General features: G+C 38.2%; 12 non-coding genes across 12 annotated transcripts; all 12 read right to left on the minus strand.

The window, feature by feature from the left end:
* Positions 1-2173: 2173 nt before the first annotated feature.
* trnav-uac (transfer RNA valine (anticodon UAC)) lies at positions 2174-2246 on the minus strand. Its single transcript has one exon. It is a non-coding gene; the product is annotated as a tRNA-Val (tRNA).
* Positions 2247-4289: 2043 nt separating this feature from the next.
* Positions 4290-4362, minus strand: trnav-uac (transfer RNA valine (anticodon UAC)). Its single transcript has one exon. It is a non-coding gene; the product is annotated as a tRNA-Val (tRNA).
* Positions 4363-5557: 1195 nt separating this feature from the next.
* trnav-cac (transfer RNA valine (anticodon CAC)) lies at positions 5558-5630 on the minus strand. The gene has a single exon. It is a non-coding gene; the product is annotated as a tRNA-Val (tRNA).
* A 1612-nt stretch (positions 5631-7242) lies between these two features.
* Positions 7243-7315, minus strand: trnav-cac (transfer RNA valine (anticodon CAC)). The gene has a single exon. It is a non-coding gene; the product is annotated as a tRNA-Val (tRNA).
* A 355-nt stretch (positions 7316-7670) lies between these two features.
* On the minus strand, positions 7671-7743 carry trnav-uac (transfer RNA valine (anticodon UAC)). The gene has a single exon. It is a non-coding gene; the product is annotated as a tRNA-Val (tRNA).
* Positions 7744-14837: 7094 nt separating this feature from the next.
* On the minus strand, positions 14838-14910 carry trnav-uac (transfer RNA valine (anticodon UAC)). The gene has a single exon. It is a non-coding gene; the product is annotated as a tRNA-Val (tRNA).
* A 141-nt stretch (positions 14911-15051) lies between these two features.
* Positions 15052-15124, minus strand: trnav-aac (transfer RNA valine (anticodon AAC)). Its single transcript has one exon. It is a non-coding gene; the product is annotated as a tRNA-Val (tRNA).
* Positions 15125-15265: 141 nt separating this feature from the next.
* On the minus strand, positions 15266-15338 carry trnav-uac (transfer RNA valine (anticodon UAC)). Its single transcript has one exon. It is a non-coding gene; the product is annotated as a tRNA-Val (tRNA).
* A 141-nt stretch (positions 15339-15479) lies between these two features.
* Positions 15480-15552, minus strand: trnav-aac (transfer RNA valine (anticodon AAC)). Its single transcript has one exon. It is a non-coding gene; the product is annotated as a tRNA-Val (tRNA).
* A 347-nt stretch (positions 15553-15899) lies between these two features.
* Positions 15900-15972, minus strand: trnav-cac (transfer RNA valine (anticodon CAC)). Its single transcript has one exon. It is a non-coding gene; the product is annotated as a tRNA-Val (tRNA).
* Positions 15973-16532: 560 nt separating this feature from the next.
* Positions 16533-16605, minus strand: trnav-uac (transfer RNA valine (anticodon UAC)). Its single transcript has one exon. It is a non-coding gene; the product is annotated as a tRNA-Val (tRNA).
* Positions 16606-16738: 133 nt separating this feature from the next.
* trnav-cac (transfer RNA valine (anticodon CAC)) lies at positions 16739-16811 on the minus strand. Its single transcript has one exon. It is a non-coding gene; the product is annotated as a tRNA-Val (tRNA).
* Positions 16812-22737: the final 5926 nt, after the last annotated feature.

A 22737-nucleotide genomic window follows, 5' to 3' on the forward strand; every position in this document is an offset into this window, starting at 1 on the left:
CTTATTACAGCTACATCTAACTTTAGGTCTGTCACACATTTTGCACACATTTCCTATGTTCCGACATTCTCTGGCATAATGCCCTTGTTCACTACATTTGTGGCATGTGAATTCCGGACATTCCTTAAGTATGTGCCCCGGCTGAATACATAATCTACATACCTTCACTTGATTGTCGTGGATTACATGAAAATATTCAAATCCCTCGACAGTGTTAAATTTAGTAGAATATGGCAAGGATTGCACATTGTCTGTAAACTTTACCTTGCAAAATCTTGTCCCATCTACAATGTCCGTTCCTGGCCACATCCTCCTCTTGATTGGCGTGGTCGCCTTCACCTTCCAGCCTTTTAGTTTCTCTTCTATCTCCTCATCCGTAATGTATGCGGGCAAGTTCAAAAAGGACACCACCAGCTCATCGTTCCCTAGTTCTTTAGCCATGATTTGACAGTTCTTTATCTTTAGCCCGTCTATTAGTCTTTCTTTTCCATTTACATGAGACATTGTTACTTCATACTTATTCCCGTCTTTCATTCGACATCCCAGTATTGTTCCGCAAACTTCCTTTATTCCTCTCAGCAATTCCATCGTTGTTATTTTCCCTTCTCCACTTATTTCCACGTTCACCGTCAGTTCCTTCTCATATGTTCTTTTTTTCAGTTCTTCGTTTAACATTCTGATTTCACTGTTGTCCTTTCTCGTCGTCGTTTGTATTCTTGATGTCGAAGCCATGTTGTCCGTCCGGTTATTTTAAGCAATATCCCCCAAACAGCTCACGCTGATGGGGGACAATAGCAAAAACGTTTCACAGAAACTTCACTACAGTCACTCACAAACTTTCAAACTTATAAGTCAACTAGACCTCCAAAAAAAACGATATTCTCTCTCAAGCACTCAGACACCTGCTTCTCTTCCACTTCCTGAAACTCCAAAAAGGGGCGTGTAAAGCGAACGTGATAACCGCTACACTACAGAAACTGCTTCAACAATGATCTGCAAGGAGTAAACCGAATTTTACAGATATTCATGGCACGTATTCGAATTTCCAAAATACAGAATTCATGAAAATAACAATTCTTTGTTGAAAGTACAGTACCTACTGCACTTGTCAAAGAGCTCTGTTTCCACCCGGTTTCAAACTGAGGACCTTTCACGTGTAAAGCTAACGTGATAACCACTACACTACAGAAACTGCTTCAACAATTATCTGCAAGGAGTAAACCGAATTTGACAGATATTCATGGCACGTGTTCAAATTTCCAAAATTAGGCATTTATGAAAATAACTATGCTCTGTTAATAGTACAGTACCTACTGCACATGTCAAAGAGCACTGTTTCCTCCCGGTTTCAAACTGAGGACCTTTCACGTGTAAAGCGAACGTGATAACCACTACACTACAGAAACTGCTGCTTGATTTTCCTGCAAGGAGTAAACCGAATTTTAAAAATATTCATGGCACGTATTCGAATTTCCAAAATAAAGAATTCATGAAATTTTCTGTTACCACTATGGTACTACAGAATGTGTCAATGAGCGTTGTTTCCGCCCGGTTTCGAACCAGGGACATTTCAAAAGTGAAGCGAACGTGATAACCACTACACCACAGAAATTACTGCTACAATTAGCTGCAAGGAGTAAACCGAATTTTAAAAATATTCATGGCACGTATTCGAATTTCCATTATAAGGGATTAATGAAATTCTTTGTTAACACTATGGTACTTCTTAAATGTGTCGATGAGCGTTGTTTCCGCCTGGTTTCGAACCAGGGACCTTTAGTGTGTGAACAAACGTGACAACCACTACACTACAGAAACTGCTGCTACATTTAGCTGCGAGGAGTAAACCGAATTTTACAGATATTCATGGCACGTATTCGAATTTCCAAAATACAGAATTCATGAAATAACAATTCTTTGTTGAAAGTACAGTACCTACTGCACGTGTCAAAGAGCTCTGTTTCCGCCCGGTTTCGAAAACAAGGACCTTTCGCGTGTTAAGCGAACGTGATAACCGCTACACTACAGAAACTGCTTCAACAATTATCTGCAAGGAGTAAACCGAATTTTACAGATATTCATGGCACGTGTTGAAATTTCCAAATTTAGGCATTTATGAAAATAACTATTCTCTTTTAAAAGTACTGTACCTACTGCACGTGTCAAAGAGCACTGTTTCCGCCCGGTTTCGAACCGAGGACCTTTCGCGTGTAAAGCGAACGTGATAACCACTACACTACAGAAACAGCTGCTTGATTTTCCTGCAAGAAGTAAACCGAATTTTACAGATATTCAGGGCACGTATTCGAATTTCCAAAATACAGAATTTATGAAAATAACAATTCTTTGTTGAAAGTACAGTACCTACTGCACGTGTCAAAGAGCTCTGTATCCGCAAGGTTTCGAACCGAGGACATTTCGCGTGTTAAGCGAACGTGATAACCACTACACTACAGAAACTTCTTCGACAATTATCTGCAAGGAGTAAACCGAATTTTACAGATATTCATGGCACGTGTTCAAATTTCCAAAATTAGGCATTTATGAAAATAACTATTGTCTGTTAATAGTACAGTACCTACTGCACATGTCAAAGAGCAGTGTTTCCTGCCGGTTTCAAACTGAGGACCTTTCACGTGTAAAGCTAACGTGATAACCACTACACTACAGAAACTGCTGCTTGATTTTTCTTCAAGGAGTAAACCGAATTTTAAAAATATTCATGGCACGTATTCGAATTTCCAAAATAAGGGATTAATGAAATTCTTTGTTAACACTATGGTACTTCTTGAATGTGTCGATGAGCGTTGTTTCCGCCTGGTTTCGAACCAGGGACCTTTAGTGTGTGAACAAAGGTGATAACCACTACACTACAGAAACTGCTGCTACATTTAGCTGCGAGGAGTAAACCGAATTTTACAGATATTCATGGCACGTATTCGAATTTCCAAAATACAGAATTCATGAAAATAACAATTCTTTGTTGAAAGTACAGTACCTACTGCACTTGTCAAAGAGCTCTGTTTCCACCCGGTTTCAAACTGAGGACCTTTCACGTGTAAAGCGAACGTGATAACCACTACACTACAGAAACTGCTTCAACAATTATCTGCAAGGAGTAAACCGAATTTTACAGATATTCATGGCACGTGTTCAAATTTCCAAAATTAGGCATTTATGAAAATAACTATGCTCTGTTAATAGTACAGTACCTACTGCACATGTCAAAGAGCACTGTTTCCTCCCGGTTTCAAACTGAGGACCTTTCACGTGTAAAGCGAATGTGATAACCACTACACTACAGAAACTGCTGCTTGATTTTCCTGCAAGAAGTAAACCGAATTTTACAGATATTCAGGGCACGTATTCGAATTTCCAAAATACAGAATTTATGAAAATAACAATTCTTTGTTGAAAGTACAGTACCTACTGCACATGTCAAAGAGCAGTGTTTCCTCCCGGTTTCAAACTGAGGACCTTTCACGTGTAAAGCTAACGTGATAACCACTACACTACAGAAACTGCTGCTTGATTTTTCTGCAAGGAGTAAACCGAATTTTAAAAATATTCATGGCACGTATTCGAATTTCCAAAATAAAGAATTCATGAAATTTTCTGTTACCACTATGGTACTACAGAATGTGTCAATGAGCGTTGTTTCCGCCCGGTTTCGAACCAGGGACATTTCAAAAGTGAAGCGAACGTGATAACCACTACACCACAGAAATTACTGCTACAATTAGCTGCAAGGAGTAAACCGAATTTTAAAAATATTCATGGCACGTATTCGAATTTCCATTATAAGGGATTAATGAAATTCTTTGTTAACACTATGGTACTTCTTAAATGTGTCGATGAGCGTTGTTTCCGCCTGGTTTCGAACCAGGGACCTTTAGTGTGTGAACAAACGTGACAACCACTACACTACAGAAACTGCTGCTACATTTAGCTGCGAGGAGTAAACCGAATTTTACAGATATTCATGGCACGTATTCGAATTTCCAAAATACAGAATTCATGAAATAACAATTCTTTGTTGAAAGTACAGTACCTACTGCACGTGTCAAAGAGCTCTGTTTCCGCCCGGTTTCGAAAACAAGGACCTTTCGCGTGTTAAGCGAACGTGATAACCGCTACACTACAGAAACTGCTTCAACAATTATCTGCAAGGAGTAAACCGAATTTTACAGATATTCATGGCACGTGTTGAAATTTCCAAATTTAGGCATTTATGAAAATAACTATTCTCTTTTAAAAGTACTGTACCTACTGCACGTGTCAAAGAGCACTGTTTCCGCCCGGTTTCGAACCGAGGACCTTTCGCGTGTAAAGCGAACGTGATAACCACTACACTACAGAAACAGCTGCTTGATTTTCCTGCAAGAAGTAAACCGAATTTTACAGATATTCAGGGCACGTATTCGAATTTCCAAAATACAGAATTTATGAAAATAACAATTCTTTGTTGAAAGTACAGTACCTACTGCACGTGTCAAAGAGCTCTGTATCCGCAAGGTTTCGAACCGAGGACATTTCGCGTGTTAAGCGAACGTGATAACCACTACACTACAGAAACTTCTTCGACAATTATCTGCAAGGAGTAAACCGAATTTTACAGATATTCATGGCACGTGTTCAAATTTCCAAAATTAGGCATTTATGAAAATAACTATTGTCTGTTAATAGTACAGTACCTACTGCACATGTCAAAGAGCAGTGTTTCCTGCCGGTTTCAAACTGAGGACCTTTCACGTGTAAAGCTAACGTGATAACCACTACACTACAGAAACTGCTGCTTGATTTTTCTTCAAGGAGTAAACCGAATTTTAAAAATATTCATGGCACGTATTCGAATTTCCAAAATAAGGGATTAATGAAATTCTTTGTTAACACTATGGTACTTCTTGAATGTGTCGATGAGCGTTGTTTCCGCCTGGTTTCGAACCAGGGACCTTTAGTGTGTGAACAAAGGTGATAACCACTACACTACAGAAACTGCTGCTACATTTAGCTGCGAGGAGTAAACCGAATTTTACAGATATTCATGGCACGTATTCGAATTTCCAAAATACAGAATTCATGAAAATAACAATTCTTTGTTGAAAGTACAGTACCTACTGCACTTGTCAAAGAGCTCTGTTTCCGCCCGGTTTCAAACCGAGGACCTTTCGCGTGTTAAGCGAACGTGATAACCGCTACACTACAGAAACTGCTTCAACAATTATCTGCAAGGAGTAAACCGAATTTTACAGATATTCATGGCACGTGTTCAAATTTCCAAAATTAGGCATTTATGAAAATAACTATTCTCTGTTAATAGTACAGTACCTACTGCACATGTCAAAGAGCACTGTTTCCTCCCGGTTTCAAACTGAGGACCTTTCACGTGTAAAGCGAACGTGATAACCACTACACTACAGAAACTTCTGCTTGATTTTCCTGCAAGAAGTAAACCGAATTTTACAGATATTCAGGGCACGTATTCGAATTTCCAAAATTAAGAATTCATGAAATTTTCTGTTACCACTACGGTAAATCACAATGTGTCAATGAGTGTTGTTTCCGCCCGGTTTCGAACCAGGGACCTTTCGCGTGTGAAGCAAACGTGATAACCACTACACTACAGAAACTGCTGCTACATTTAGCTGCGAGGAGTAAACCGAATTTTACAGATATTCATGGCACCCATTCGAATTTCCAAAATACAGAATTCATGAAAATAACAATTCTTTGTTGAAAGTACAGTACCTACTGCACGTGTCAAAGAGCTCTGTTTCCGCCCGGTTTCGAACCGAGGACCTTTCGCGTGTTAAGCGAACCTGATAACCACTACACTACAGAAACTTCTGCCACAATTATCTGCAAGGAGTAAACCGAATTTTACAGATATTCATGGCACGTGATCAAATTTCCAAAATTAGGCATTTATGAAAAAAACTATTCTCTGTTAATAGTAGAGTACCTACTGCACTTGTCAAAGAGCACTGTTTCCGCCCCGTTTCGAACCGAGGACCTTTCGCGTGTAAAGCGAACGCGATAACCACTACACTACAGAATCTGCTGCTTGATTTACCTGCAAGAAGTAAACAGAATTTTACAGATATTCATGGCACGTGTTCAAATTTCCAAAAGTAGGCATTTATGAAAATAACTATTCTCTGTTAATAGTACAGTACCTACTGCACATGTCAAAGAGCAGTGTTTCCTCCTGGTTTCAAACTGAGGACCTTTCACGTGTAAAGCTAACGTGATAACCACTACACTACAGAAACTGCTGCTACATTTAGCTGCAAGGAGTAAACCGAATTATTCAGATATTCATGGCACGTGTTGAAATTTCCAAATTTAGGCATTTATGAAAATAACTATTCTCTTTTAAAAGTACTGTACCTACTGCAGGTGTCAAAGAGCACTGTTTCCGCCCGAGGACCTTTCGCGTGTAAAGCGAACGTGATAACCACTACACTACAGAAACTTCTGCTTGATTTTCCTGCAAGAAGTAAACCGAATTTTAAAAATATTCATGGCACGTATTCGAATTTCCAAAATAAAGAATTCATGAAATTTTCTGTTACCACTATGGTACTTCAGAATGTGTCAATGAGTTTTGTTTCCGCCCGGTTTCGAACCAGGGACCTTTCGCGTGTGAAGCAAACGTGATAACCACTAGACCACAGAAACTACTGCTACAATTAGCTGCGAGGAGTAAATCGAATTTTACAGATATTCATGGCACGTATTCGAATTTCCAAAATACAGAATTCATGAAAATAACAATTCTTTGTTGAAAGTACAGTACCTACTGCACGTGTCAAAGAGCTCTGTTTCCGCCCGGTTTCAAACCGAGGACCTTTCGCGTGTTAAGCAAACGTGATAACCGCTACACTACAGAAACTGCTTCAACAATTATCTGCAAGGAGTAAACCGAATTTTACAGATATTCATGGCACGTGTTCAAATTTCCAAAATTAGGCATTTATGAAAATAACTATTCTCTGTTAATAGTACAGTACCTACTGCACATGTCAAAGAGCACTGTTTCCTCCCGGTTTCAAACTGAGGACCTTTCACGTGTAAAGCGAACGTGATAACCACTACACTACAGAAACTTCTGCTTGATTTTCCTGCAAGAAGTAAACCGAATTTTACAGATATTCAGGGCACGTATTCGAATTTCCAAAATAAAGAATTCATGAAATTTTCTGTTACCACTACGGTAAATCACAATGTGTCAATGAGTGTTGTTTCCGCCCGGTTTCGAACCAGGGACCTTTCGCGTGTGAAGCAAACGTGATAACCACTACACTACAGAAACTGCTGCTACATTTAGCTGCGAGGAGTAAACCGAATTTTACAGATATTCATGGCACGTATTCGAATTTCCAAAATACAGAATTCATGAAAATAACAATTCTTTGTTGAAAGTACAGTACCTACTGCACGTGTCAAAGAGCTCTGTTTCCGCCCGGTTTCGAACCGAGGACCTTTCGCGTGTTAAGCGAACCTGATAACCACTACACTACAGAAACTTCTGCAACAATTATCTGCAAGGAGTAAACCGAATTTTACAGATATTCATGGCACGTGATCAAATTTCCAAAATTAGGCATTTATGAAAAAAACTATTCTCTGTTAATAGTAGAGTACCTACTGCACTTGTCAAAGAGCACTGTTTCCGCCCGGTTTCGAACCGAGGACCTTTCGCGTGTAAAGCGAACGCGATAACCACTACACTACAGAATCTGCTGCTTGATTTTCCTGCAAGAAGTAAACAGAATTTTACAGATATTCATGGCACGTGTTCAAATTTCCAAAAGTAGGCATTTATGAAAATAACTATTCTCTGTTAATAGTACAGTACCTACTGCACATGTCAAAGAGCAGTGTTTCCTCCTGGTTTCAAACTGAGGACCTTTCACGTGTAAAGCTAACGTGATAACCACTACACTACAGAAACTGCTGCTACATTTAGCTGCAAGGAGTAAACCGAATTATTCAGATATTCATGGCACGTGTTGAAATTTCCAAATTTAGGCATTTATGAAAATAACTATTCTCTTTTAAAAGTACTGTACCTACTGCAGGTGTCAAAGAGCACTGTTTCCGCCCGAGGACCTTTCGCGTGTAAAGCGAACGTGATAACCACTACACTACAGAAACTTCTGCTTGATTTTCCTGCAAGAAGTAAACCGAATTTTAAAAATATTCATGGCACGTATTCGAATTTCCAAAATAAAGAATTCATGAAATTTTCTGTTACCACTATGGTACTTCAGAATGTGTCAATGAGTTTTGTTTCCGCCCGGTTTCGAACCAGGGACCTTTCGCGTGTGAAGCAAACGTGATAACCACTAGACCACAGAAACTACTGCTTGATTTTCCTGCAAGAAGTAAACCGAATTTTACAGATATTCAGGGCACGTATTCGAATTTCCAAAATAAAGAATTCATGAAATTTTCTGTTACCACTACGGTAAATCAGAACATGTCAATGAGCGTTGTTTCCGCCCGGTTTCGAACCAGGGATCTTTTGCGTGTGAAGCAAACGTGATTTTTTTTTTTTTATTTTTTTTTTTATTATCAAAAATGTTTGTTTACAATATTTACAGTACAATCTACTGTTTACAGTACAATCCACAGAGAACAATACAGAAGACACTAGACTAACAGAGGCAGGTGAACAATTCACCCCCTATCAAATTATCAACAAAGAAAATATCAAAACAGTGCTTTCAAAAATTATAAGTGATACCTCCACTCTCCTCTCGTGAAATTAACCCACTCCCTTCAACAAAAGACTCATCAAAATGTTCCATCCCATAATTAAACAACATATCTATGTGTTTACTGAACAGTGCTATAAAGATACTCCACACCTGAACCCTCTTTCTGTCAAAAGAAACATAATTCCTCCTACAAAAAATAGCATACCTCACAAAACTCAAAACCATATTCAACAAACACACATTAGCACCCTCACATTTACCAGACACTCCAAATAACAAAAGTTCCTCCCACGCATACTTTTTCACGAAATCTCCCCCCCAGTTTCTACATAACATTTCCTTAACTTTACAAAAAAAAATATTTTAAATCCTCACATTCTATAAACAAATGCATAAGAGTTTCCGGGAAACGTCCACATACGTCGCATTCCCTTTCTATCTCACAATTAATTTTCTTTAGCACCACCTTTGTAAATATTCTATTATGTCTTAGTTTGAAATCATTATTTTCACACTCCTTACTATTATATTTTACATTTAAATTTCCCCATATCTTTTTTTCATCCAATTCCGGAAAAACTACTTTCCAAAATTTCTCAGCAGCCGGCCTTCTACACACTTTTCCTACCATTATTCTATACAATCTTTTCACTGGTATACTAGATAAATGTACTTTCTTCTTACTGCTACCAATGAACAAATTAGGAAATACAAATAAATCTTCTCTTTCAACTTCACTATTTATTAAATCAACCCATGCTCTTGGTATACTATTCTTTATCTTGTCATACATATTATTCACTGTTCCCCTTCCCACCTCTTCATCCCATTCATTGATTATGTCAAAAATAGCTTCCCCAGGTAAAAACCCTGGAATTACCTCATAAGTATAATCTTTTATTTGCCGTAGACCTGCACTCATAAATGCTTTATTATACAAAACTTTTTCTTTGTTCTTGATTTTCTCATTCAGAAATATAGGTTGATTCATAATCAGGTCAATATGTCCACATTCATAATATACATTAGGCAACAACTCTGCCCATGCATTTAGCACCTCTTTATAAAAATCTGGTACCTTTTCAAACATTGCCCTTTTAAGCCCCATCAATAAACCATTATCCTCACAACCACCACTCTCCTCTAAGTAGACTCTAAAGAAGTGTTTCCAGCCATAATCTTCACTGTCATACAAATATTTCTTTACTGTTTTTATCCTAATAGCTTTTCTTTTGACATCTAAATCTACAAGTTTTAAACCTCCATCCACATAGTCAGCAATCAATGTTTTCTGAGATATTCTCACTCCTTTACCATCCCATATAAAATTTGACACCACATTATTCAATTCATTTAGGACCCACTCCGGCATGTCCAGGACTCCCAAAACATACACAAATTTGGATAATACCAAAGCATTTGCAACAATTACTTTCCCTTGTAACTTTAGTTTTCTATTTTTCCAGAAATTCAACGTTAGCTTGACTTTATTAAGGATCCCAGTCCAAGTTATATCTTTTGCCTCTTTCTCCTTTACACCAATGTTTACTCCCAGCACTTTAATAAAATCCTTTGCGCTCTTGAATGGAATCTCACACCCGTTTACATTGATATCCCCAACAAACATTATTTCAGTCTTCTCTATATTAACTTTAGCACCCGATGCCTTGCCATATATATCTATGATCCCCATAATGCTTCCAATACTTTCTATATCCTTCACAGTACAAGTAGTGTCATCAGCGTACTGATGTACAACACTGACACCACCACCTGGGATTCCAACACCCCTTACTTCTTTATTACTATTTATCAATGTAGCTAACGGTTCTGTAGAAACACTGTACAGCAGAGCTGACAAAGGACAGCCCTGCCTTACTGACCTCTCCACAGGGAAAGTATCTGTTAACACTCCGTTACATTTAACACAACTTTTAGCCCCACTATACAACAGGTTGATCCAAGATACAAACTTTGGCCCAAACCCAAACCTCTCCAAAGTCTGTAATAAAAAGCTGTGCTCCACTCTATCGAAAGCTTTGTTAAAGTCCAAACTTAAAACTATACCACCTTCATTTTTCATTTGATTAACAACATCCCTAATTGTACAAATTACATCTGAAATATCTCTTCCAGGTATGCCGTAGGCTTGTGTTGATTCAATAATACTCCCAATCACCTTTTTCATCCTATTCGCTAACACTTTAGTCAGTATCTTATAATCCGAATTTAGAAGGCTAATAGGCCTATAATTTTCTAACTTTAATCTACTGCCCCTATTTTTGAATAAGATCGTTAACATTCCAGTTGACATAGACTCAGGGATTTCCTTATTCTCTTCCATATAATGAAACACCCTCACTAAAATGGGTGCCAAAATATCTACAAAGACTTTATAGAACTCATTTGTTAAACCATCCAAACCCGGACTTTTATTACCTTGCGTGCTAACAATTGCTTCCTTGATTTCCATAATCGAAATCTCTTCATCACACATCATTCTATCTGCCTGCGATACTTTGGCACTAATTGTATCCAACACTTTTACAACACACACTTTATCTACATCATTCTTTTTGTAAAGATTTCTGTAAAAGGTTTCAACTGTCTCTAAGATCCCAACAAAATCGTTTACCTTTACACCTCTTTCATCTTCCAACTCTACAATGTAACTCTTAGTTTGTTTTCTTTTTTCCAGACCCAAAAAAAAGGATGTACATTTCTCTCCCTCCAAAGCGTACTGTGCCCTGCTCCTAACAATAGCACCCAAACATTTATTTTTTTCATAACGACCCAGCTCTGCATGGATTTTCAAATAATTCACAACATCATAGTCTGGATCCGTATCAGCCTTTTCAAGTTCATGCAACATCCTATTCCTAAGCATTATTTCTTTCTGCTTATCTAAACGGTTATGATTTTTTGCGTACCTAATACTCCTATTTTTTACTTTTACTTTCACTTCCTCCCACCATAAACACACATTCTCTTTTAACAGTACATTAGACATTTCATCATTAATACATTCAACAATTTCATTTCTATATCCTTCCTCCTTTAACAGACTGGCATTTAAACACCAGACACCTCCCCCTCTCCTCTCCACACCAAAACCCATTTGAAATGACATTACTGCATGATCACTATATGCTGTAAAGGTATATGACACCTTCTTAACATTCTGCACCAATTCTTGTTTTGCTAGACATAAATCAATTCTGCTTTGTTTTAATTCCTTTAGAACCACCTGCCTTCTAGAGAATACTCTTCTGTTTGGATTTTCAGCCCTCCATATATCTACTAGATTCTCCTCATTCATAAGTTTCCATAATGCATTTCTAGAAGAGTCATATCTGAATTTAGCACAACTAGAGGCATCCATTCTACTACACCTCACATTAAAATCTCCTATCAGTATACAGTTTTCTGAGCACAGTGTTTTTAATTTGTGAAACATTTCTCTCCTTTCAGATTCAATGTTTGAAGCATAAACATTAATTAAACGAAAAACTACATTTTGAACTTCAAATTCAATTACAATAAGTCTGCCATCATTGTCAGCATATATTTCTTTTACATTTTGCACCACATCATTTTTTATCAAAATAGCCACACCACATGTTTTATCCCCTCCATGACTACAAAAAATTAAATCTGACCATTTACTCTTAATCTCCTGCATTTTGGAGTCTGTCCAATTGGTCTCTTGAAAACACAACATGTCTGCCTTAACAGACACTAATACCTGCTCAAATTTGCTCATGTTTCTCAAACTGTTACCATTTAGGGATGCGACTGTAATCATTATGAATGTGTGCAGAAGTATAATCAGAGCCAAACAAGTCCTTAAAAATCCTACTTTTTCTTTTTTCCAAAACCCATCATCTCCCTGGTTTTCGACAATGACCTCTTATTTTTTACAAACAACTGAAGATCCTCACTATCTATTTCATCATCCGTCTCTTTATTTGGATTTTTGGGGGGATCGGCGGGGAAGCCTTTTGAAAAGTGCGCTTTAACAGTGCCCGTGACTTCAGTGGACCCAGCCCACTCTTTGGTGTAATTTTTACACAGGCTTAAAGCTGGCTCAGGCACCTGAGAAGCACCTTGCACCATCTCTACCTGTGTATGTCTTTCACCCATCATGTGCTGCTGTTCCACCTTGTCAGCAGCAGAGACTAAAACGGCGTCTCGTGCTTTGCCAGGAGACATTACAGGCTCTTCAAGCTTATCTGCCACTGTCTCTGGAGTCACACTCTCCATGTCACTCTCATCCTCCCTCTCCATAGGCACACTCCCCTCTTCCTCAGACGTGAGGTCCATTGTTTGCAAAAGTAAGTGATTTTCTCCCTTATTACAGCTACATCTAACTTTAGGTCTGTCACACATTTTGCACACATTTCCTATGTTCCGACATTCTCTGGCATAATGCCCTTGTTCACTACATTTGTGGCATGTGAATTCCGGACATTCCTTAAGTATGTGCCCCGGCTGAATACATAATCTACATACCTTCACTTGATTGTCGTGGATTACACGAAAATATTCAAATCCCTCGACAGTGTTAAATTTAGTAGAATATGGCAAGGATTGCACATTGTCTGTAAACTTTACCTTGCAAAATCTTGTCCCATCTACAATGTCCGTTCCTGGCCACATCCTCCTCTTGATTGGCGTGGTCGCCTTCACCTTCCAGCCTTTTAGTTTATCTTCTATCTCCTCATCCGTAATGTATGCGGGCAAGTTCAAAAAGGACACCACCAGCTCATCGTTCCCTAGTTCTTTAGCCATGATTTGACAGTTCTTTATCTTTAGCCCGTCTATTAGTCTTTCTTTTCCATTTACATGAGACATTGTTACTTCATACTTATTCCCGTCTTTCATTCGACATCCCAGTATTGTTCCGCAAACTTCCTTTATTCCTCTCAGCAATTCCATCGTTGTTATTTTCCCTTCTCCACTTATTTCCACGTTCACCGTCAGTTCCTTCTCATATGTTCTTTTTTTCAGTTCTTCGTTTAACATTCTGATTTCACTGTTGTCCTTTCTCGTCGTCGTTTGTATTCTTGATGTCGAAGCCATGTTGTCCGTCCGGTTATTTTAAGCAATATCCCCCAAACAGCTCACGCTGATGGGGGACAATAGCAAAAACGTTTCACAGAAACTTCACTACAGTCACTCACAAACTTTCAAACTTATAAGTCAACTAGACCTCCAAAAAAAACGATATTCTCTCTCAAGCACTCAGACACCTGCTTCTCTTCCACTTCCTGAAACTCCAAAAAGGGGCGTGTGAATCGAACGTGATAACCACTACACCACAGAAACTACTGGTACAATTAGCTGCGAGGAGTAAACCGAATTTTACAGATATTCATGGCACGTATTCGAATTTCCAAAATACAGAATTCATGAAAATAACAATTCTTTGTTGAAAGTACAGTACCTACTGCACGTGTCAAAGAGCTCTGTTTCCGCCCGGTTTTGAACCGAGAACCTTTCGCGTGTTAAGCGAACGTGATAACCGCTACACTACAGAAACTGCTTCAACAATTATCTGCAAGGAGTAAACCGAATTTTACAGATATTCATGGCACGTGTTCAAATTTCCAAAATTAGGCATTTATGAAAATAACTATTCTCTGTTAATAGTACAGTACCTACTGCACATGTCTAAGAGCACTGTTTCCTCCCGGTTTCAAACTGAGGACCTTTCACGTGTAAAGCGAACGTGATAACCACTAAACTACAGAAACTGCTGCTACATTTAGCTGCGAGGAGTAAACCGAATTTTACAGATATTCAGGGCACGTATTCGAATTTCCAAAATACAGAATTTATGAAAATAACAATTCTTTGTTGAAAGTACAGTACCTACTGCACGTGTCAAAGAGCTCTGTTTCCGCCCGGTTTCGAACCGAGGACCTTTCGCGTGTTAAGCTAACGTGATAACCACTACACTACAGAAACTGCTGCTTGATTTTTCTGCAAGGAGTAAACCGAATTTTAAAAATATTCATGGCACGTATTCGAATTTCCAAAATACAGATTTCATGAAAATAACACTTCTTTGTTGAAAGTACAGTACCTACTGCACTTGTCAAAGAGCACTGTTTCCGCCCGGTTTCGAACCGAGGACCTTTCGCGTGTAAAGCGAACGCGATAACCACTACACTATAGAAACTGCTGCTTGATTTTCCTGCAAGAAGTAAACCGAATTTTACAGATATTCATGGCACGTGTTCAAATTTCCAAAATACAGAATTTATGAAAATAACAATTCTTTGTTGAAAGTACAGTACCTACTGCACGTGTCAAAGAGCTCTGTTTCCGCCCGGTTTCGAACCGAGGACCTTTCGCGTGTTAAGCGAACATGATAACCACTACACTACAGAAACTGCTGCTTGATTTTTCTGCAAGGAGTAAACCGAATTTTAAAAATATTCATGGCACGTATTCGAATTTCCAAAATACAGATTTCATGAAAATAACACTTCTTTGTTGAAAGTACAGTACCTACTGCACTTGTCAAAGAGCACTGTTTCCGCCCGGTTTCGAACCGAGGACCTTTCGCGTGTAAAGCGAACGCGATAACCACTACACTATAGAAACTGCTGCTTGATTTTCCTGCAAGAAGTAAACCGAATTTTACAGATATTCATGGCACGTGTTCAAATTTCCAAAATACAGAATTTATGAAAATAACAATTCTTTGTTGAAAGTACAGTACCTACTGCACGTGTCAAAGAGCTCTGTTTCCGCCCGGTTTCGAACCGAGGACCTTTCGCGTGTTAAGCGAACATGATAACCACTACACTACAGAAACTTCTTCAACAATTATCTGCAAGGAGTAAACCGAATTTTACAGATATTCATGGCACGTGTTCAAATTTCCAAAATTAGGCATTTATGAAAATAACTATTCTCTGTTAATAGTACAGTACCTACTGCACATGTCAAAGAGCAGTGTTTCCTCCCGGTTTCAAACTGAGGACCTTTCACGTGTAAAGCTAACGTGATAACCACTACCCTACAGAAACTGCTGCTTGATTTTTCTGCAAGGAGTAAACCGAATTTTAAAAATATTCATGGCACGTATTCGAATTTCCAAAATAAAGAATCCATGAAATTTTCTGTTACCACTATGGTACTACAGAATGTGTCAATGAGCGTTGTTTCCGCCCGGTTTCGAACCAGGGACCTTTCGCGTGTGAAGCGAACGTGATAACCACTACACCACAGAAACTACAGCTACAATTAGCTGCAAGGAGTAAACCGAATTTTAAAAATATTCATGGCACGTATTCGAATTTCCAAAATAAAGAATCCATGAAATTTTCTGTTACCACTATGGTACTACAGAATGTGTCAATGAGCGTTGTTTCCGCCTGGTTTCGAACCAGGGACCTTTCGCGTGTGAACAAACGTGATAACCACTACACTACAGAAACTGCTTCAACAATTATCTGCCAGGAGTAAACCGAATTTAACAGATATTCATGGCACGTGTTCAAATTTCCAAAATTAGGCATTTATGAAAATAACTATTCTCTGTTAATAGTACAGTACCTACTGCACGTGTCAAAGAGCACTGTTTCCTCCCAGTTTCAAACTGAGGACCTTTCACGTGTAAAGCGAACGTGATAACCACTACACTACAGAAACTGCTGCTACATTTAGCTGCAAGGAGTAAACCGAATTTTACAGATATTCATGGCACGTGCTGAAATTTCCAATTTTAGGCATTTATGAAAATAACTATTCTCTTTTAAAAGTACTGTACCTACTGCACGTGTCAAAGAGCACTGTTTCCGCCCGGTTTCGAACCGAGGACCTTTCGCGTGTAAAGCGAACGCGATAACCACTACACTACAGAAACTGCTGCTTGATTTTTCTGCAAGGAGTAAACCGAATTTTAAAAATATTCATGGCACGTATTCGAATTTCCAAAATAAAGAATTCATGAAATTTTCTGTTACCACTATGGTACTTCAGAATGTGTCAATGAGCGTTGTTTCAGCCCGGTTTCGAACCAGGGACCTTTCGCGTGTGAAGCGAACGTGATAACCACTACACCACAGAAACTACTGCTACAATTAGCTGCAAGGAGTAAACCGAATTTTAAAAATATTCATGGCACGTATTCGAATTTCCAAAATAAGAGAATAATGAAATTCTTTGTTAACACTATGGTACTTCTTGAATGTGTCAATGAGCGTTGTTTCCGCACGGTTTCGAACCAGGGACCTTTCGCATGTGAAGCGAACGTGATTTTTTTTTTTTTTTTTTTTTTTTTATTATCAAAAATGTTTGTTTACAATATTTACAGTACAATCTACTGTTTACAGTACAATCCACAGAGAACAATACAGAAGACACTAGACTAACAGAGGCAGGTGAACAATTCACCCCCTATCAAATTATCAACAAAGAAAATATCAAAACAGTGCTTTCAAAAATTATAAGTGATACCTCCACTCTCCTCTCGTGAAATTAACCCACTCCCTTCAACAAAAGACTCATCAAAATGTTCCATCCCATAATTAAACAACATATCTATGTGTTTACTGAACAGTGCTATAAAGATACTCCACACCTGAACCCTCTTTCTGTCAAAAGAAACATAATTCCTCCTACAAAAAATAGCATACCTCACAAAACTCAAAACCATATTCAACAAACACACATTAGCACCCTCACATTTACCAGACACTCCAAATAACAAAAGTTCCTCCCACGCATACTTTTTCACGAAATCTCCCCCCCAGTTTCTACATAACATTTCCTTAACTTTACAAAAAAAATATTTTAAATCCTCACATTCTATAAACAAATGCATAAGAGTTTCCGGGAAACGTCCACATACGTCGCATTCCCTTTCTATCTCACAATTAATTTTCTTTAGCACCACCTTTGTAAATATTCTATTATGTCTTAGTTTGAAATCATTATTTTCACACTCCTTACTATTATATTTTACATTTAAATTTCCCCATATCTTTTTTTCATCCAATTCCGGAAAAACTACTTTCCAAAATTTCTCAGCAGCCGGCCTTCTACACACTTTTCCTACCATTATTCTATACAATCTTTTCACTGGTATACTAGATAAATGTACTTTCTTCTTACTGCTACCAATGAACAAATTAGGAAATACAAATAAATCTTCTCTTTCAACTTCACTATTTATTAAATCAACCCATGCTCTTGGTATACTATTCTTTATCTTGTCATACATATTATTCACTGTTCCCCTTCCCACCTCTTCATCCCATTCATTGATTATGTCAAAAATAGCTTCCCCAGGTAAAAACCCTGGAATTACCTCATATGTATAATCTTTTATTTGCCGTAGACCTGCACTCATAAATACTTTATTATACAAAACTTTTTCTTTGTTCTTGATTTTCTCATTCAGAAATATAGGTTGATTCATAATCAGGTCAATATGTCCACATTCATAATATACATTAGGCAACAACTCTGCCCATGCATTTAGCACCTCTTTATAAAAATCTGGTACCTTTTCAAACATTGCCCTTTTAAGCCCCATCAATAAACCATTATCCTCACAACCACCACTCTCCTCTAAGTAGACTCTAAAGAAGTGTTTCCAGCCATAATCTTCACTGTCATACAAATATTTCTTTACTGTTTTTATCCTAATAGCTTTTCTTTTGACATCTAAATCTACAAGTTTTAAACCTCCATCCACATAGTCAGCAATCAATGTTTTCTGAGATATTCTCACTCCTTTACCATCCCATATAAAATTTGACACCACATTATTCAATTCATTTAGGACCCACTCCGGCATGTCCAGGACTCCCAAAACATACACAAATTTGGATAATACCAAAGCATTTGCAACAATTACTTTCCCTTGTAACTTTAGTTTTCTATTTTTCCAGAAATTCAACGTTAGCTTGACTTTATTAAGGATCCCAGTCCAAGTTATATCTTTTGCCTCTTTCTCCTTTACACCAATGTTTACTCCCAGCACTTTAATAAAATCCTTTGCGCTCTTGAATGGAATCTCACACCCGTTTACATTGATATCCCCAACAAACATTATTTCAGTCTTCTCTATATTAACTTTAGCACCCGATGCCTTGCCATATATATCTATGATCCCCATAATGCTTCCAATACTTTCTATATCCTTCACAGTACAAGTAGTGTCATCAGCGTACTGATGTACAACACTGACACCACCACCTGGGATTCCAACACCCCTTACTTCTTTATTACTATTTATCAATGTAGCTAACGGTTCTGTAGAAACACTGTACAGCAGAGCTGACAAAGGACAGCCCTGCCTTACTGACCTCTCCACAGGGAAAGTATCTGTTAACACTCCGTTACATTTAACACAACTTTTAGCCCCACTATACAACAGGTTGATCCAAGATACAAACTTTGGCCCAAACCCAAACCTCTCCAAAGTCTGTAATAAAAAGCTGTGCTCCACTCTATCGAAAGCTTTGTTAAAGTCCAAACTTAAAACTATACCACCTTCATTTTTCATTTGATTAACAACATCCCTAATTGTACAAATTACATCTGAAATATCTCTTCCAGGTATGCCGTAGGCTTGTGTTGATTCAATAATACTCCCAATCACCTTTTTCATCCTATTCGCTAACACTTTAGTCAGTATCTTATAATCCGAATTTAGAAGGCTAATAGGCCTATAATTTTCTAACTTTAATCTACTGCCCCTATTTTTGAATAAGATCGTTAACATTCCAGTTGACATAGACTCAGGGATTTCCTTATTCTCTTCCATATAATGAAACACCCTCACTAAAATGGGTGCCAAAATATCTACAAAGACTTTATAGAACTCATTTGTTAAACCATCCAAACCCGGACTTTTATTACCTTGCGTGCTAACAATTGCTTCCTTGATTTCCATAATCGAAATCTCTTCATCACACATCATTCTATCTGCCTGCGATACTTTGGCACTAATTGTATCCAACACTTTTACAACACACACTTTATCTACATCATTCTTTTTGTAAAGATTTCTGTAAAAGGTTTCAACTGTCTCTAAGATCCCAACAAAATCGTTTACCTTTACACCTCTTTCATCTTCCAACTCTACAATGTAACTCTTAGTTTGTTTTCTTTTTTCCAGACCCAAAAAAAAGGATGTACATTTCTCTCCCTCCAAAGCGTACTGTGCCCTGCTCCTAACAATAGCACCCAAACATTTATTTTTTTCATAACGACCCAGCTCTGCATGGATTTTCAAATAATTCACAACATCATAGTCTGGATCCGTATCAGCCTTTTCAAGTTCATGCAACATCCTATTCCTAAGCATTATTTCTTTCTGCTTATCTAAACGGTTATGATTTTTTGCGTACCTAATACTCCTATTTTTTACTTTTACTTTCACTTCCTCCCACCATAAACACACATTCTCTTTTAACAGTACATTAGACATTTCATCATTAATACATTCAACAATTTCATTTCTATATCCTTCCTCCTTTAACAGACTGGCATTTAAACACCAGACACCTCCCCCTCTCCTCTCCACACCAAAACCCATTTGAAATGACATTACTGCATGATCACTATATGCTGTAAAGGTATATGACACCTTCTTAACATTCTGCACCAATTCTTGTTTTGCTAGACATAAATCAATTCTGCTTTGTTTTAATTCCTTTAGAACCACCTGCCTTCTAGAGAATACTCTTCTGTTTGGATTTTCAGCCCTCCATATATCTACTAGATTCTCCTCATTCATAAGTTTCCATAATGCATTTCTAGAAGAGTCATATCTGAATTTAGCACAACTAGAGGCATCCATTCTACTACACCTCACATTAAAATCTCCTATCAGTATACAGTTTTCTGAGCACAGTGTTTTTAATTTGTGAAACATTTCTCTCCTTTCAGATTCAATGTTTGAAGCATAAACATTAATTAAACGAAAAACTACATTTTGAACTTCAAATTCAATTACAATAAGTCTGCCATCATTGTCAGCATATATTTCTTTTACATTTTGCACCACATCATTTTTTATCAAAATAGCCACACCACATGTTTTATCCCCTCCATGACTACAAAAAATTAAATCTGACCATTTACTCTTAATCTCCTGCATTTTGGAGTCTGTCCAATTGGTCTCTTGAAAACACAACATGTCTGCCTTAACAGACACTAATACCTGCTCAAATTTGCTCATGTTTCTCAAACTGTTACCATTTAGGGATGCGACTGTAATCATTATGAATGTGTGCAGAAGTATAATCAGAGCCAAACAAGTCCTTAAAAATCCTACTTTTTCTTTTTTCCAAAACCCATCATCTCCCTGGTTTTCGACAATGACCTCTTATTTTTTACAAACAACTGAAGATCCTCACTATCTATTTCATCATCCGTCTCTTTATTTGGATTTTTGGGGGGAGCGGCGGGGAAGCCTTTTGAAAAGTGCGCTTTAACAGTGCCCGTGACTTCAGTGGACCCAGCCCACTCTTTGGTGTAATTTTTACACAGGCTTAAAGCTGGCTCAGGCACCTGAGAAGCACCTTGCACCATCTCTACCTGTGTATGTCTTTCACCCATCATGTGCTGCTGTTCCACCTTGTCAGCAGCAGAGACTAAAACGGCGTCTCGTGCTTTGCCAGGAGACATTACAGGCTCTTCAAGCTTATCTGCCACTGTCTCTGGAGTCACACTCTCCATGTCACTCTCATCCTCCCTCTCCATAGGCACACTCCCCTCTTCCTCAGACGTGAGGTCCATTGTTTGCAAAAGTAAGTGATTTTCTCCCTTATTACAGCTACATCTAACTTTAGGTCTGTCACACATTTTGCACACATTTCCTATGTTCCGACATTCTCTGGCATAATGCCCTTGTTCACTACATTTGTGGCATGTGAATTCCGGACATTCCTTAAGTATGTGCCCCGGCTGAATACATAATCTACATACCTTCACTTGATTGTCGTGGATTACACGAAAATATTCAAATCCCTCGACAGTGTTAAATTTTGTAGAATATGGCAAGGATTGCACATTGTCTGTAAACTTTACCTTGCAAAATCTTGTCCCATCTACAATGTCCGTTCCTGGCCACATCCTCCTCTTGATTGGCGTGGTCGCCTTCACCTTCCAGCCTTTTAGTTTCTCTTCTATCTCCTCATCCGTAATGTATGCGGGCAAGTTCAAAAAGGACACCACCAGCTCATCGTTCCCTAGTTCTTTAGCCATGATTTGACAGTTCTTTATCTTTAGCCCGTCTATTAGTCTTTCTTTTCCATTTACATGAGACATTGTTACTTCGTACTTATTCCCGTCTTTCATTCGACATCCCAGTATTGTTCCGCAAACTTCCTTTATTCCTCTCAGCAATTCCATCGTTGTTATTTTCCCTTCTCCACTTATTTCCACGTTCACCGTCAGTTCCTTCTCATATGTTCTTTTTTTCAGTTCTTCGTTTAACATTCTGATTTCACTGTTGTCCTTTCTCGTCGTCGTTTGTATTCTTGATGTCGAAGCCATGTTGTCCGTCCGGTTATTTTAAGCAATATCCCCCAAACAGCTCACGCTGATGGGGGACAATAGCAAAAACGTTTCACAGAAACTTCACTACAGTCACTCACAAACTTTCAAACTTATAAGTCAACTAGACCTCCAAAAAAAACGATATTCTCTCTCAAGCACTCAGACGCCTGCTTCTCTTCCACTTCCTGAAACTCCAAAAAGGGGCGTGTTAAGCGAACGTGATAACCGCTAGACCACAGAAACTACTGGTACAATTAGCTGCGAGGAGTAAACCGAATTTTACAGATATTCATGGCACGTATTCGAATTTCCAAAATACAGAATTCATGAAAATAACAATTCTTTGTTGAAAGTACAGTACCTACTGCACGTGTCAAAGAGCTCTGTTTCCGCCCGGTTTCAAACTGAGGACCTTTCACGTGTAAAGCGAACGTGATAACCACTACACTACAGAAACTTCTGCAACAATTATCTGCAAGGA

Source organism: Salmo salar, chromosome 18 (assembly GCF_965601325.2).
Source record: "Salmo salar chromosome 18, fSalSal1, whole genome shotgun sequence".
Lineage (NCBI taxonomy): Eukaryota > Metazoa > Chordata > Actinopteri > Salmoniformes > Salmonidae > Salmo > Salmo salar.